The 16495-nt window shown below is 40.8% G+C and overlaps 2 pseudogenes; both read right to left on the bottom strand.

The window, feature by feature from the left end:
* Positions 1–3736: 3736 nt before the first annotated feature.
* Positions 3737–5765, bottom strand: LOC122210514 (annotated as a pseudogene).
* Positions 5766–10884: 5119 nt separating this feature from the next.
* On the bottom strand, positions 10885–12913 carry LOC122210513 (annotated as a pseudogene).
* Between the last annotated feature and the right edge of the window lie 3582 nt (positions 12914–16495).

The following is a 16495-nucleotide window of genomic DNA, read 5'->3' as shown; positions in this document are numbered from 1 at the left end:
GATGTATAGTAGTGCGACTAGGAGGGGTAGTGAGCCTACCAAGGTGTAGAATAGAAAGTATAGGCCAGCGTTTAGTCGCTCCGTTTGATTACCCCATCGAGTGATAATAATGAGGGTGGGGATTAATGTGGCTTCAAATAGAATGTAGACTATAATTAGTTCTGTGGCGGTGAATGTTATAATTAAGAGAAGTTGTAAGATAATAAGTATTGTGATGTATAGTTTTTTTCGGGCTAAGGTCTCTTTTGACAGGTGTGATTGACTAGCCATGAGCATCAGTGGTAGGAGTCATGTTGTTAATACTAGTCGAGGTGCAGAGAGTGAGTCTGAGAAAAATAGTAATGAGAGATTTAGGCTGTTGTCGCCTAGTTGATTTAAATAGGAGAGGCTAATAAGGCTGATCAGAAGGCTATAGGTAGTTGAGTTAATTCAGATTATGTTGGGTTTTGATAGTCATGTTATCGGTATGAGTATGGCAGTAGGGACAATAATTTTTAGCATTGTAGGAGGTTTAAGTTTTGTACATAGTCGGTGCCATATGTGTTTGATACCATTACTAGTAGGGATAAGCCCAGTGCCGCCTCGCAGGCTGCAAATACGAGCAGGATGATAGGAGTCATGCTAGCTAGTGTGAAGTGATTATTTAGAATTGCCACGGTTATCATGATAAATAGGGATAGTATTATGCCTTCTAGACATAGGAGGGAAGATATTAGGTGGGATCGGTACATCAGTAGTCCTATAAGTGACATGATGAAAGCCAGGAAGATATTAATATAGACTATGGACATCTGATAATTATAGGGTAAGCTACAATCTAATGAGTCGAAATCATTTGTTTTAGTTTAAACTAATTATCATATTCAGTTCACTCTAGTCCTTTTTGGGTTCATTCGTAGGCTAGGCTTGCGGCTAATAGAGAGATTAGTAGAAGAGCTATGGTAAGTATGGTTGATAATTTGTTTGTTTGTGAGGCCCAAGGAAGAGGGAGTAGTAGTGCAATTTCTAGGTCAAATAGCAAGAATGTAATCGCTACTAAGAAAAATTTTATAGAGAAAGGCAGGCGGGCGGATCCTATGGGGTCAAATCCACATTCATAAGGACTTGCTTTTTCTGCATAGATATTTAGTTGGGGTAGTCAGAATGCGATGAGTGCAAGTAGTGTGGCTAGAAGTGTATTGGTGAGCAGGGCGAGTATTACGTTTATTATTCCCTTTCGGATTATACCGAAACTGGTTGATTGGAAGTCAACTGTACTTGTTAATACTAAAGGAATAGGATCCTCATCAATAAATAGAAACGTATAGGAATAGTCAAACCACGTCTAGGAAATGTCAATATCAAGCAGCGGCTTCAAATCCAAAGTGGTGGCTCGATGTGAAGTGATCTTTTCGTTGGCGCAAGAAGCATACAATTAGGAAGGTAGAGCCGATAATTACGTGTAGTCCGTGGAATCCTGTAGCCATGAAGAAGGTGGATCCGTAGACTCCGTCTGAGATTGTGAATGATGTTTCATAGTATTCGGAGGCTTGGAGGAGGGTGAAGTAGACTCCTAGGGAGATTGTAATAAATAGTGCTTGGAGTATGTGTTTTCGATTCCCTTCTATTAAACTATGGTGAGCTCAGGTGATTGACACTCCGGAAGCTAGAAGTACGGAGGTATTGAGTAGTGGGACTTCTAGGGGGTTTAGGGCAATAATACCTGTTGGTGGTCAGCATCCTCCCAATTCAGGAGTTGGGGCTAGACTTGAGTGGTAGAAGGCCCAGACAAAGCCTGCGAAGAAGAATACTTCTGAGGTGATAAAGAGAATTATTCCATAACGGAGACCGAGACCTTTTTGAACGATGGGTGTGTGGTGACCTTGGAATGTGCTTTCCCGAATAATGTCTCGTCACCATTGATATATAGTCAGTAGGTTAGTGGTTATACCTAGGGTCAATAATAGTATTGACTTGTAGTGAAATCATATGGCCAGACCTGAAGTTATCAGTAGGGCTGAAAGGGCTCCCGTAAGTGGCCATGGACTGGGGTTAACCATATGGTATGCGTGGGTTTGATGGGTCATTAAGTATTGTCATGTAGACACAGGCTTACAAGTAGGGTAAAGACGTAGGCTTGGATTAGAGCCACAGCAAATTCAAGGATTGTCAGTAGGATGAGGATAATAAAGGTAATTAAAGCAACAGAGGTACTAATGTTTGCTAGGGCCAGAGCAGCTCCTCCAATTAAGTGTATGAATAGGTGGCCTGCAGTAATGTTAGCTGTAAGTCGTACGGCCAGAGCCACGGGCTGGATAAAAAGGCTAATGGTTTCAATAATTACAAGCATAGGGATCAGGGGGATTGGTGTTCCTTGTGGTAGAAAAGTGGGCCAGGGACGCTTTAGTTTTGTGGCGAAACCCGGTGATTACGGTACCGGCTCATAGGGGAATAGCTATTCCTAAGTTTATTGATAATTGGGTAGTTGGAGTAAATGAGTGAGGCAGTCGACCTAACAGGTTTGTTGATCCAATAAATAAAATGAGAGATATGAGTATTAGGGCCCAAGTTTGTCCTTTGTGATTGTGAATGGCTAGTATTTGTTTTGATGTTAGTTGTACTAATCACTGTTGAAGTGAGACTAAACGGTTATTAATTAGTCGGTTAGGTGAGGGGAATAGAATGCTGGGGAACATAATAATTAATACGACAACAGGCAATCCTATTATTGTTGGGGTAGTGAAAGAGGTGAATAGATTTTCGTTCACTTTTTTTCTCAAGGGTTAGGCTGTTTTAGTGCAGCTGTAGATTTGGGTTCCGGGCTTGAAGGATACAGGTGTTTTGAGATTTTTAGTTGAAATATAATAAACAGTGTTATAATTATTGAAATAATAGTGATGAATCAGGTTGACGTATCTAACTGTGGCATGTCATTAAGGGGAGGTTTAAACTCCCAGTTTTTAACTTAAAAGGTTAACGCTAGTTTAGCTTCTTAATGAATTTACAGTATAGACGCAGATCATTTTTCAAAATATGATAATGGGACTAGTTCAAGAACAATGGGCATAAAACTGTGGTTTGAGCCGCAGATCTCTGAGCACTGACCATAATAGAGTCCAGGTCGTGTACCCATTAGGGTTGTTTGGCTTAGTCGGCCTGGAATAGCATCAGTTTTTAGGCCCAGGGATGGGACGGCTCATGAGTGTAGTACGTCTTCTGATGAGATTAACACGCGAATGGTCACTTCTATTGGTAGTACTACTCGGTTATCAACTTCTAATAGTCGGAGTTCTCCGGGCTTTAGCTCTTGAGTGGGAATTATATAGGAGTCAAAGCTTAGGTCTTCATAGTCAGTGTATTCATAGCTTCAATACCATTGATGTCCCATGGTCTTTACAGTAAGAGAGGGGCTATTAATCTCGTCTATTATATAGAGAATTCGTAAGGAGGGTAGGGCAATGAGAATTAAGATGATAGCTGGTAAAATGGTTCAGATGGTTTCTACTTCTTGGGCATCCATTGTGCTTGTGTGCGTGAGTTTGGTTGTTAGTATTAGTGAGATGATATAAAGGACTAGGGAGCTAATTAGGAATACAATTATTAGTGTGTGATCATGGAAGTGTAGGAGCTCTTCTATGATGGGGGATGTAGCATCTTGAAAACCTAGTTGGAAGGGGTATGCCATGGAAGTACATAGGGCTTAAACCTATAATTTAACCCTGACAAAGTTATGTAATTGTTTTACTAATACTTCTTGATGGAGAAAGACATAATGGTTATGGTGTTGGCTTGAAACCAGTCTAAGGAGGTTCGATTCCTTCCTTTCTTATTTTAACAGCACATAGGTTGGCTCTTCAAATGTGTGATATGGAGGGGGACATCCATGCAGCCATTCAAGATTAGTTGTGGTTAGTTCCACTATGGCCACTTCTCGCTTTGATGCAAAAGCTTCTCACGCTATAAAAACTATTCATATTACTGCTGTTAGTGAAATAAAAGAGCCTATTGAGGAGATTGTGTTTCAAGTTGTATATGCGTCTGGGTAGTCAGAATAACGTCGAGGCATTCCGGACAGGCCTAGAAAGTGCTGAGGGAAGAACGTTATATTGACACCTACGAGCATAATCGTAAAATGAATTTTTGCCCAAGTATTATCGAGAGTATACCCTGCGAATAGGGGGAACCAATGGACGAAGCCTCCCTGTGAGAGCAAATACTGCTCCTATTGACAAGACATAGTGGAAGTGGGCTACTACGTAGCATGTGTCGTGAAGAACAATATCTAATGAGGAATTTGCTAGTACAATTCCTGTTAAGCCTCCTACGGTGAATAGGAAAATGAATCCCAGAGCTCATAGCATAGCAGGGGACCATTTGATATTACCTCCATGAAGAGTGGCCAGTCAGCTAAATACTTTTACCCCAGTGGGAATAGCAATAATTATAGTAGCTGATGTAAAGTATGCTCGTGTGTCCACATCTATCCCCACAGTAAACATGTGATGGGCTCATACGATAAAGCCCAGAAAGCCAATTGATATTATAGCTCAGACTATTCCCATGTAGCCAAAAGGTTCTTTTTTACCTGAGTAGTAGGTAACAATATGTGAAATTATTCCAAACCCGGGTAAAATTAAAATGTAGACTTCTGGGTGACCGAAAAATCAGAATAGGTGTTGATATAAGATAGGATCCCCTCCTCCGGCGGGGTCAAAAAATGTGGTGTTCAGATTTCGATCTGTCAGCAGTATAGTGATGCCTGCTGCTAAAACTGGTAGTGATAGAAGTAGCAATACAGCAGTGATTAAAACCGATCAGACAAATAGGGGTGTTTGATATTGGGATAGAGCAGGGGGTTTTATATTAATAATAGTAGTAATAAAATTAATAGCACCTAAGATTGAGGAGACACCTGCTAGGTGTAGTGAAAAAATAGTTAGATCTACGGATGCTCCTGCATGAGCTAGGTTGCCGGCTAGAGGTGGGTATACTGTCCATCCAGTCCCTGCTCCAGCCTCTACCATAGATGATGCGAGCAAAAGTAGGAAAGACGGGGGAAGGAGTCAGAAGCTCATATTATTCATTCGAGGGAATGCTATATCGGGGGCTCCAATTATTAGTGGAACCAATCAGTTTCCGAATCCTCCAATCATAATAGGCATTACTATAAAGAAGATTATTACAAAGGCATGGGCGGTGACGACTACATTATAAATTTGGTCGTCCCCTAGTAGCGTGCCAGGTTGACCCAGTTCGGCTCGGATTAAGAGACTGAGAGCGGTCCCTACCATACCGGCCCAGGCGCCAAATAGAAGGTAAAGAGTTCCAATATCTTTGTGATTGGTTGACAATAGTCAGCGGTTTATGAACATAGGTAAAATGGCTGAGTAAGCATTAGACTGTAAATCTAAAGACAGAGGTTCAGTCCTCTTTTTACCAAGTCCTGCAGTGAATGCCATATTGAATTGCAAATTCAAAGAAGCAGCTTGACGCTGCCGGGGCTTCTCCCGCCTTTTTTTTCTAGACGGCGGGAGAAGTAGATTGAAGCCAGTGGACTAGGGTATTTAGCTGTTAACTAAAATTTCGTGGGGTTGGGGCCCACCAATCTAGTAAGGGCTTAGCTTAATTAAAGTGTTTGATTTGCAATCAATTGATGTAAGATAGATTCTTGCAGTCCTTAGGATTAATTGGTATGCAGAAGTTAAGTCTGTTAGGGCTTACTTAGAGCTTTGAAGGCTCTTGGTCTAATTTAACCTAAACTTCTAATCTAGGATGGATAGTATTGGTGCGAGTGGTAGTAGCATGGTGGATATTACAACTAAGGCGGGGGGGGGGGGGGGGGTAAAAGGATTGTTTTTTCTGTGCACTCGAATCGTCATTTTATTTTTATACAGTTGTTTGAGGGGAATATAGTCAGTGCAGTGGTATACGTTAGTCGTATGTAGAAGTACAGGTTAAGTAGTGCTGTTATAGCTAGTAGTGTGGGTATTATAATTATTTCGTTTTTCGTTAGTTCCTGAATGATTATTCATTTTGGGATGAAGCCGGAGAGTGGAGGAAGGCCGCCTAGAGACACTATTAGTACTAGGATAAATGAGGTGATTAGGGGTGTTTTGTTTCATGTTTGTGATAGGGAGGATGTTGTTGTGGTGGAGTTGTGTATGAATAATATGAAGGTGGTTAGTGTTATGATGATGTAGATGGTCAGGTTTAAAATTATTATTGTGGGGCTATATATTATGATGGCTGCTATTCAGCCTATGTGGGCAATTGAGGAATATGCCATAATTTTTCGTAGTTGGGTTTGGTTAAGTCCTCCTCAGCCTCCGACTATAACTGATATGATGGCTATTGTTAGGAGTAGGTTGGGATTGATGGTGGGTGAGATTTGGTATAGGATTGATAGTGGAGCAATTTTTTGTCATGTGAGTAGGATTAGGCCTGAGGATATGGAGATTCCTTGTGTAACTTCGGGCACTCAGAAGTGGAATGGGGCTAGTCCTAGTTTTATTGCTAAGGCGGTTGTTATTATGATAGATGCTATGGGGTTGAGATCTTTTGATACAGTTCATTGTCCTGAATGCAGTAGGTTGATGATGATTCCTATTATTTTTTTATGAGGATGGGAATAATGGCTAATAGGTTTATTTCGAGGCCGATTCAGACTGTAAGTCAATGGGAGGCTGTTATTACGATTATAGTTCCTGAAATAACGGTTGATATAATGATAATAAAACTAGGGGGTTTGATTAGTATGGGAAGGGTATAAACCAACATTTTCGGGGTATGGGCCCGATAGCTTATTTAGCTGACCTTACTTTAGAATGTGGTGTAATATTGGTAGCACGAAGATTTTTGGATTTTTGGATTCTTAGGATTAGGTTCGATTCCTATAATTCTAGAAATAAGAGGGTTTGAACCTCTAAGTTTTACTCTATCAAAGTAACTCTTTTGTCAGCCATATTTCTTATGTTTGAGGTGGAATGCTTGCTGTACTGATGGGTAGGGAGACGTGTCATATACATAGGGCTAGGGTAAGGGGTAGAAAGCTTTTTCATAAGAGGTGTATTAATTGGTCATATCGGAATCGTGGGTAAGATGCTCGGATTCATAGGAAGGTGGTTGAATGATTGAATGATTAGGAAATTTAAAGTCCCTGTTGTGTTTTGGATGTATAGTAGTGCGACTAGGAGGGGTAGTGAGCCTACCAAGGTGTAGAATAGAAAGTATAGGCCAGCGTTTAGTCGCTCCGTTTGATTACCCCATCGAGTGATAATAATGAGGGTGGGGATTAATGTGGCTTCAAATAGAATGTAGACTATAATTAGTTCTGTGGCGGTGAATGTTATAATTAAGAGAAGTTGTAAGATAATAAGTATTGTGATGTATAGTTTTTTTCGGGCTAAGGTCTCTTTTGACAGGTGTGATTGACTAGCCATGAGCATCAGTGGTAGGAGTCATGTTGTTAATACTAGTCGAGGTGCAGAGAGTGAGTCTGAGAAAAATAGTAATGAGAGATTTAGGCTGTTGTCGCCTAGTTGATTTAAATAGGAGAGGCTAATAAGGCTGATCAGAAGGCTATAGGTAGTTGAGTTAATTCAGATTATGTTGGGTTTTGATAGTCATGTTATCGGTATGAGTATGGCAGTAGGGACAATAATTTTTAGCATTGTAGGAGGTTTAAGTTTTGTACATAGTCGGTGCCATATGTGTTTGATACCATTACTAGTAGGGATAAGCCCAGTGCCGCCTCGCAGGCTGCAAATACGAGCAGGATGATAGGAGTCATGCTAGCTAGTGTGAAGTGATTATTTAGAATTGCCACGGTTATCATGATAAATAGGGATAGTATTATGCCTTCTAGACATAGGAGGGAAGATATTAGGTGGGATCGGTACATCAGTAGTCCTATAAGTGACATGATGAAAGCCAGGAAGATATTAATATAGACTATGGACATCTGATAATTATAGGGTAAGCTACAATCTAATGAGTCGAAATCATTTGTTTTAGTTTAAACTAATTATCATATTCAGTTCACTCTAGTCCTTTTTGGGTTCATTCGTAGGCTAGGCTTGCGGCTAATAGAGAGATTAGTAGAAGAGCTATGGTAAGTATGGTTGATAATTTGTTTGTTTGTGAGGCCCAAGGAAGAGGGAGTAGTAGTGCAATTTCTAGGTCAAATAGCAAGAATGTAATCGCTACTAAGAAAAATTTTATAGAGAAAGGCAGGCGGGCGGATCCTATGGGGTCAAATCCACATTCATAAGGACTTGCTTTTTCTGCATAGATATTTAGTTGGGGTAGTCAGAATGCGATGAGTGCAAGTAGTGTGGCTAGAAGTGTATTGGTGAGCAGGGCGAGTATTACGTTTATTATTCCCTTTCGGATTATACCGAAACTGGTTGATTGGAAGTCAACTGTACTTGTTAATACTAAAGGAATAGGATCCTCATCAATAAATAGAAACGTATAGGAATAGTCAAACCACGTCTAGGAAATGTCAATATCAAGCAGCGGCTTCAAATCCAAAGTGGTGGCTCGATGTGAAGTGATCTTTTCGTTGGCGCAAGAAGCATACAATTAGGAAGGTAGAGCCGATAATTACGTGTAGTCCGTGGAATCCTGTAGCCATGAAGAAGGTGGATCCGTAGACTCCGTCTGAGATTGTGAATGATGTTTCATAGTATTCGGAGGCTTGGAGGAGGGTGAAGTAGACTCCTAGGGAGATTGTAATAAATAGTGCTTGGAGTATGTGTTTTCGATTCCCTTCTATTAAACTATGGTGAGCTCAGGTGATTGACACTCCGGAAGCTAGAAGTACGGAGGTATTGAGTAGTGGGACTTCTAGGGGGTTTAGGGCAATAATACCTGTTGGTGGTCAGCATCCTCCCAATTCAGGAGTTGGGGCTAGACTTGAGTGGTAGAAGGCCCAGACAAAGCCTGCGAAGAAGAATACTTCTGAGGTGATAAAGAGAATTATTCCATAACGGAGACCGAGACCTTTTTGAACGATGGGTGTGTGGTGACCTTGGAATGTGCTTTCCCGAATAATGTCTCGTCACCATTGATATATAGTCAGTAGGTTAGTGGTTATACCTAGGGTCAATAATAGTATTGACTTGTAGTGAAATCATATGGCCAGACCTGAAGTTATCAGTAGGGCTGAAAGGGCTCCCGTAAGTGGCCATGGACTGGGGTTAACCATATGGTATGCGTGGGTTTGATGGGTCATTAAGTATTGTCATGTAGACACAGGCTTACAAGTAGGGTAAAGACGTAGGCTTGGATTAGAGCCACAGCAAATTCAAGGATTGTCAGTAGGATGAGGATAATAAAGGTAATTAAAGCAACAGAGGTACTAATGTTTGCTAGGGCCAGAGCAGCTCCTCCAATTAAGTGTATGAATAGGTGGCCTGCAGTAATGTTAGCTGTAAGTCGTACGGCCAGAGCCACGGGCTGGATAAAAAGGCTAATGGTTTCAATAATTACAAGCATAGGGATCAGGGGGATTGGTGTTCCTTGTGGTAGAAAAGTGGGCCAGGGACGCTTTAGTTTTGTGGCGAAACCCGGTGATTACGGTACCGGCTCATAGGGGAATAGCTATTCCTAAGTTTATTGATAATTGGGTAGTTGGAGTAAATGAGTGAGGCAGTCGACCTAACAGGTTTGTTGATCCAATAAATAAAATGAGAGATATGAGTATTAGGGCCCAAGTTTGTCCTTTGTGATTGTGAATGGCTAGTATTTGTTTTGATGTTAGTTGTACTAATCACTGTTGAAGTGAGACTAAACGGTTATTAATTAGTCGGTTAGGTGAGGGGAATAGAATGCTGGGGAACATAATAATTAATACGACAACAGGCAATCCTATTATTGTTGGGGTAGTGAAAGAGGTGAATAGATTTTCGTTCACTTTTTTTCTCAAGGGTTAGGCTGTTTTAGTGCAGCTGTAGATTTGGGTTCCGGGCTTGAAGGATACAGGTGTTTTGAGATTTTTAGTTGAAATATAATAAACAGTGTTATAATTATTGAAATAATAGTGATGAATCAGGTTGACGTATCTAACTGTGGCATGTCATTAAGGGGAGGTTTAAACTCCCAGTTTTTAACTTAAAAGGTTAACGCTAGTTTAGCTTCTTAATGAATTTACAGTATAGACGCAGATCATTTTTCAAAATATGATAATGGGACTAGTTCAAGAACAATGGGCATAAAACTGTGGTTTGAGCCGCAGATCTCTGAGCACTGACCATAATAGAGTCCAGGTCGTGTACCCATTAGGGTTGTTTGGCTTAGTCGGCCTGGAATAGCATCAGTTTTTAGGCCCAGGGATGGGACGGCTCATGAGTGTAGTACGTCTTCTGATGAGATTAACACGCGAATGGTCACTTCTATTGGTAGTACTACTCGGTTATCAACTTCTAATAGTCGGAGTTCTCCGGGCTTTAGCTCTTGAGTGGGAATTATATAGGAGTCAAAGCTTAGGTCTTCATAGTCAGTGTATTCATAGCTTCAATACCATTGATGTCCCATGGTCTTTACAGTAAGAGAGGGGCTATTAATCTCGTCTATTATATAGAGAATTCGTAAGGAGGGTAGGGCAATGAGAATTAAGATGATAGCTGGTAAAATGGTTCAGATGGTTTCTACTTCTTGGGCATCCATTGTGCTTGTGTGCGTGAGTTTGGTTGTTAGTATTAGTGAGATGATATAAAGGACTAGGGAGCTAATTAGGAATACAATTATTAGTGTGTGATCATGGAAGTGTAGGAGCTCTTCTATGATGGGGGATGTAGCATCTTGAAAACCTAGTTGGAAGGGGTATGCCATGGAAGTACATAGGGCTTAAACCTATAATTTAACCCTGACAAAGTTATGTAATTGTTTTACTAATACTTCTTGATGGAGAAAGACATAATGGTTATGGTGTTGGCTTGAAACCAGTCTAAGGAGGTTCGATTCCTTCCTTTCTTATTTTAACAGCACATAGGTTGGCTCTTCAAATGTGTGATATGGAGGGGGACATCCATGCAGCCATTCAAGATTAGTTGTGGTTAGTTCCACTATGGCCACTTCTCGCTTTGATGCAAAAGCTTCTCACGCTATAAAAACTATTCATATTACTGCTGTTAGTGAAATAAAAGAGCCTATTGAGGAGATTGTGTTTCAAGTTGTATATGCGTCTGGGTAGTCAGAATAACGTCGAGGCATTCCGGACAGGCCTAGAAAGTGCTGAGGGAAGAACGTTATATTGACACCTACGAGCATAATCGTAAAATGAATTTTTGCCCAAGTATTATCGAGAGTATACCCTGCGAATAGGGGGAACCAATGGACGAAGCCTCCCTGTGAGAGCAAATACTGCTCCTATTGACAAGACATAGTGGAAGTGGGCTACTACGTAGCATGTGTCGTGAAGAACAATATCTAATGAGGAATTTGCTAGTACAATTCCTGTTAAGCCTCCTACGGTGAATAGGAAAATGAATCCCAGAGCTCATAGCATAGCAGGGGACCATTTGATATTACCTCCATGAAGAGTGGCCAGTCAGCTAAATACTTTTACCCCAGTGGGAATAGCAATAATTATAGTAGCTGATGTAAAGTATGCTCGTGTGTCCACATCTATCCCCACAGTAAACATGTGATGGGCTCATACGATAAAGCCCAGAAAGCCAATTGATATTATAGCTCAGACTATTCCCATGTAGCCAAAAGGTTCTTTTTTACCTGAGTAGTAGGTAACAATATGTGAAATTATTCCAAACCCGGGTAAAATTAAAATGTAGACTTCTGGGTGACCGAAAAATCAGAATAGGTGTTGATATAAGATAGGATCCCCTCCTCCGGCGGGGTCAAAAAATGTGGTGTTCAGATTTCGATCTGTCAGCAGTATAGTGATGCCTGCTGCTAAAACTGGTAGTGATAGAAGTAGCAATACAGCAGTGATTAAAACCGATCAGACAAATAGGGGTGTTTGATATTGGGATAGAGCAGGGGGTTTTATATTAATAATAGTAGTAATAAAATTAATAGCACCTAAGATTGAGGAGACACCTGCTAGGTGTAGTGAAAAAATAGTTAGATCTACGGATGCTCCTGCATGAGCTAGGTTGCCGGCTAGAGGTGGGTATACTGTCCATCCAGTCCCTGCTCCAGCCTCTACCATAGATGATGCGAGCAAAAGTAGGAAAGACGGGGGAAGGAGTCAGAAGCTCATATTATTCATTCGAGGGAATGCTATATCGGGGGCTCCAATTATTAGTGGAACCAATCAGTTTCCGAATCCTCCAATCATAATAGGCATTACTATAAAGAAGATTATTACAAAGGCATGGGCGGTGACGACTACATTATAAATTTGGTCGTCCCCTAGTAGCGTGCCAGGTTGACCCAGTTCGGCTCGGATTAAGAGACTGAGAGCGGTCCCTACCATACCGGCCCAGGCGCCAAATAGAAGGTAAAGAGTTCCAATATCTTTGTGATTGGTTGACAATAGTCAGCGGTTTATGAACATAGGTAAAATGGCTGAGTAAGCATTAGACTGTAAATCTAAAGACAGAGGTTCAGTCCTCTTTTTACCAAGTCCTGCAGTGAATGCCATATTGAATTGCAAATTCAAAGAAGCAGCTTGACGCTGCCGGGGCTTCTCCCGCCTTTTTTTTCTAGACGGCGGGAGAAGTAGATTGAAGCCAGTGGACTAGGGTATTTAGCTGTTAACTAAAATTTCGTGGGGTTGGGGCCCACCAATCTAGTAAGGGCTTAGCTTAATTAAAGTGTTTGATTTGCAATCAATTGATGTAAGATAGATTCTTGCAGTCCTTAGGATTAATTGGTATGCAGAAGTTAAGTCTGTTAGGGCTTACTTAGAGCTTTGAAGGCTCTTGGTCTAATTTAACCTAAACTTCTAATCTAGGATGGATAGTATTGGTGCGAGTGGTAGTAGCATGGTGGATATTACAACTAAGGCGGGGGGGGGGGGGGGTAAAAGGATTGTTTTTTCTGTGCACTCGAATCGTCATTTTATTTTTATACAGTTGTTTGAGGGGAATATAGTCAGTGCAGTGGTATACGTTAGTCGTATGTAGAAGTACAGGTTAAGTAGTGCTGTTATAGCTAGTAGTGTGGGTATTATAATTATTTCGTTTTTCGTTAGTTCCTGAATGATTATTCATTTTGGGATGAAGCCGGAGAGTGGAGGAAGGCCGCCTAGAGACACTATTAGTACTAGGATAAATGAGGTGATTAGGGGTGTTTTGTTTCATGTTTGTGATAGGGAGGATGTTGTTGTGGTGGAGTTGTGTATGAATAATATGAAGGTGGTTAGTGTTATGATGATGTAGATGGTCAGGTTTAAAATTATTATTGTGGGGCTATATATTATGATGGCTGCTATTCAGCCTATGTGGGCAATTGAGGAATATGCCATAATTTTTCGTAGTTGGGTTTGGTTAAGTCCTCCTCAGCCTCCGACTATAACTGATATGATGGCTATTGTTAGGAGTAGGTTGGGATTGATGGTGGGTGAGATTTGGTATAGGATTGATAGTGGAGCAATTTTTTGTCATGTGAGTAGGATTAGGCCTGAGGATATGGAGATTCCTTGTGTAACTTCGGGCACTCAGAAGTGGAATGGGGCTAGTCCTAGTTTTATTGCTAAGGCGGTTGTTATTATGATAGATGCTATGGGGTTGAGATCTTTTGATACAGTTCATTGTCCTGAATGCAGTAGGTTGATGATGATTCCTATTATTTTTTTATGAGGATGGGAATAATGGCTAATAGGTTTATTTCGAGGCCGATTCAGACTGTAAGTCAATGGGAGGCTGTTATTACGATTATAGTTCCTGAAATAACGGTTGATATAATGATAATAAAACTAGGGGGTTTGATTAGTATGGGAAGGGTATAAACCAACATTTTCGGGGTATGGGCCCGATAGCTTATTTAGCTGACCTTACTTTAGAATGTGGTGTAATATTGGTAGCACGAAGATTTTTGGATTTTTGGATTCTTAGGATTAGGTTCGATTCCTATAATTCTAGAAATAAGAGGGTTTGAACCTCTAAGTTTTACTCTATCAAAGTAACTCTTTTGTCAGCCATATTTCTTATGTTTGAGGTGGAATGCTTGCTGTACTGATGGGTAGGGAGACGTGTCATATACATAGGGCTAGGGTAAGGGGTAGAAAGCTTTTTCATAAGAGGTGTATTAATTGGTCATATCGGAATCGTGGGTAAGATGCTCGGATTCATAGGAAGGTGGTTGAATGATTGAATGATTAGGAAATTTAAAGTCCCTGTTGTGTTTTGGATGTATAGTAGTGCGACTAGGAGGGGTAGTGAGCCTACCAAGGTGTAGAATAGAAAGTATAGGCCAGCGTTTAGTCGCTCCGTTTGATTACCCCATCGAGTGATAATAATGAGGGTGGGGATTAATGTGGCTTCAAATAGAATGTAGACTATAATTAGTTCTGTGGCGGTGAATGTTATAATTAAGAGAAGTTGTAAGATAATAAGTATTGTGATGTATAGTTTTTTTCGGGCTAAGGTCTCTTTTGACAGGTGTGATTGACTAGCCATGAGCATCAGTGGTAGGAGTCATGTTGTTAATACTAGTCGAGGTGCAGAGAGTGAGTCTGAGAAAAATAGTAATGAGAGATTTAGGCTGTTGTCGCCTAGTTGATTTAAATAGGAGAGGCTAATAAGGCTGATCAGAAGGCTATAGGTAGTTGAGTTAATTCAGATTATGTTGGGTTTTGATAGTCATGTTATCGGTATGAGTATGGCAGTAGGGACAATAATTTTTAGCATTGTAGGAGGTTTAAGTTTTGTACATAGTCGGTGCCATATGTGTTTGATACCATTACTAGTAGGGATAAGCCCAGTGCCGCCTCGCAGGCTGCAAATACGAGCAGGATGATAGGAGTCATGCTAGCTAGTGTGAAGTGATTATTTAGAATTGCCACGGTTATCATGATAAATAGGGATAGTATTATGCCTTCTAGACATAGGAGGGAAGATATTAGGTGGGATCGGTACATCAGTAGTCCTATAAGTGACATGATGAAAGCCAGGAAGATATTAATATAGACTATGGACATCTGATAATTATAGGGTAAGCTACAATCTAATGAGTCGAAATCATTTGTTTTAGTTTAAACTAATTATCATATTCAGTTCACTCTAGTCCTTTTTGGGTTCATTCGTAGGCTAGGCTTGCGGCTAATAGAGAGATTAGTAGAAGAGCTATGGTAAGTATGGTTGATAATTTGTTTGTTTGTGAGGCCCAAGGAAGAGGGAGTAGTAGTGCAATTTCTAGGTCAAATAGCAAGAATGTAATCGCTACTAAGAAAAATTTTATAGAGAAAGGCAGGCGGGCGGATCCTATGGGGTCAAATCCACATTCATAAGGACTTGCTTTTTCTGCATAGATATTTAGTTGGGGTAGTCAGAATGCGATGAGTGCAAGTAGTGTGGCTAGAAGTGTATTGGTGAGCAGGGCGAGTATTACGTTTATTATTCCCTTTCGGATTATACCGAAACTGGTTGATTGGAAGTCAACTGTACTTGTTAATACTAAAGGAATAGGATCCTCATCAATAAATAGAAACGTATAGGAATAGTCAAACCACGTCTAGGAAATGTCAATATCAAGCAGCGGCTTCAAATCCAAAGTGGTGGCTCGATGTGAAGTGATCTTTTCGTTGGCGCAAGAAGCATACAATTAGGAAGGTAGAGCCGATAATTACGTGTAGTCCGTGGAATCCTGTAGCCATGAAGAAGGTGGATCCGTAGACTCCGTCTGAGATTGTGAATGATGTTTCATAGTATTCGGAGGCTTGGAGGAGGGTGAAGTAGACTCCTAGGGAGATTGTAATAAATAGTGCTTGGAGTATGTGTTTTCGATTCCCTTCTATTAAACTATGGTGAGCTCAGGTGATTGACACTCCGGAAGCTAGAAGTACGGAGGTATTGAGTAGTGGGACTTCTAGGGGGTTTAGGGCAATAATACCTGTTGGTGGTCAGCATCCTCCCAATTCAGGAGTTGGGGCTAGACTTGAGTGGTAGAAGGCCCAGACAAAGCCTGCGAAGAAGAATACTTCTGAGGTGATAAAGAGAATTATTCCATAACGGAGACCGAGACCTTTTTGAACGATGGGTGTGTGGTGACCTTGGAATGTGCTTTCCCGAATAATGTCTCGTCACCATTGATATATAGTCAGTAGGTTAGTGGTTATACCTAGGGTCAATAATAGTATTGACTTGTAGTGAAATCATATGGCCAGACCTGAAGTTATCAGTAGGGCTGAAAGGGCTCCCGTAAGTGGCCATGGACTGGGGTTAACCATATGGTATGCGTGGGTTTGATGGGTCATTAAGTATTGTCATGTAGACACAGGCTTACAAGTAGGGTAAAGACGTAGGCTTGGATTAGAGCCACAGCAAATTCAAGGATTGTCAGTAGGATGAGGATAATAAAGGTAATTAAAGCAACAGAGGTACTAATGTTT

The sequence above is a fragment of the Panthera leo genome, chromosome F2 (genome assembly GCF_018350215.1).
Source record: "Panthera leo isolate Ple1 chromosome F2, P.leo_Ple1_pat1.1, whole genome shotgun sequence".
NCBI classification, from domain to species: domain Eukaryota; kingdom Metazoa; phylum Chordata; class Mammalia; order Carnivora; family Felidae; genus Panthera; species Panthera leo.
This window is presented reverse-complemented; position numbering and strand designations above follow the sequence as displayed.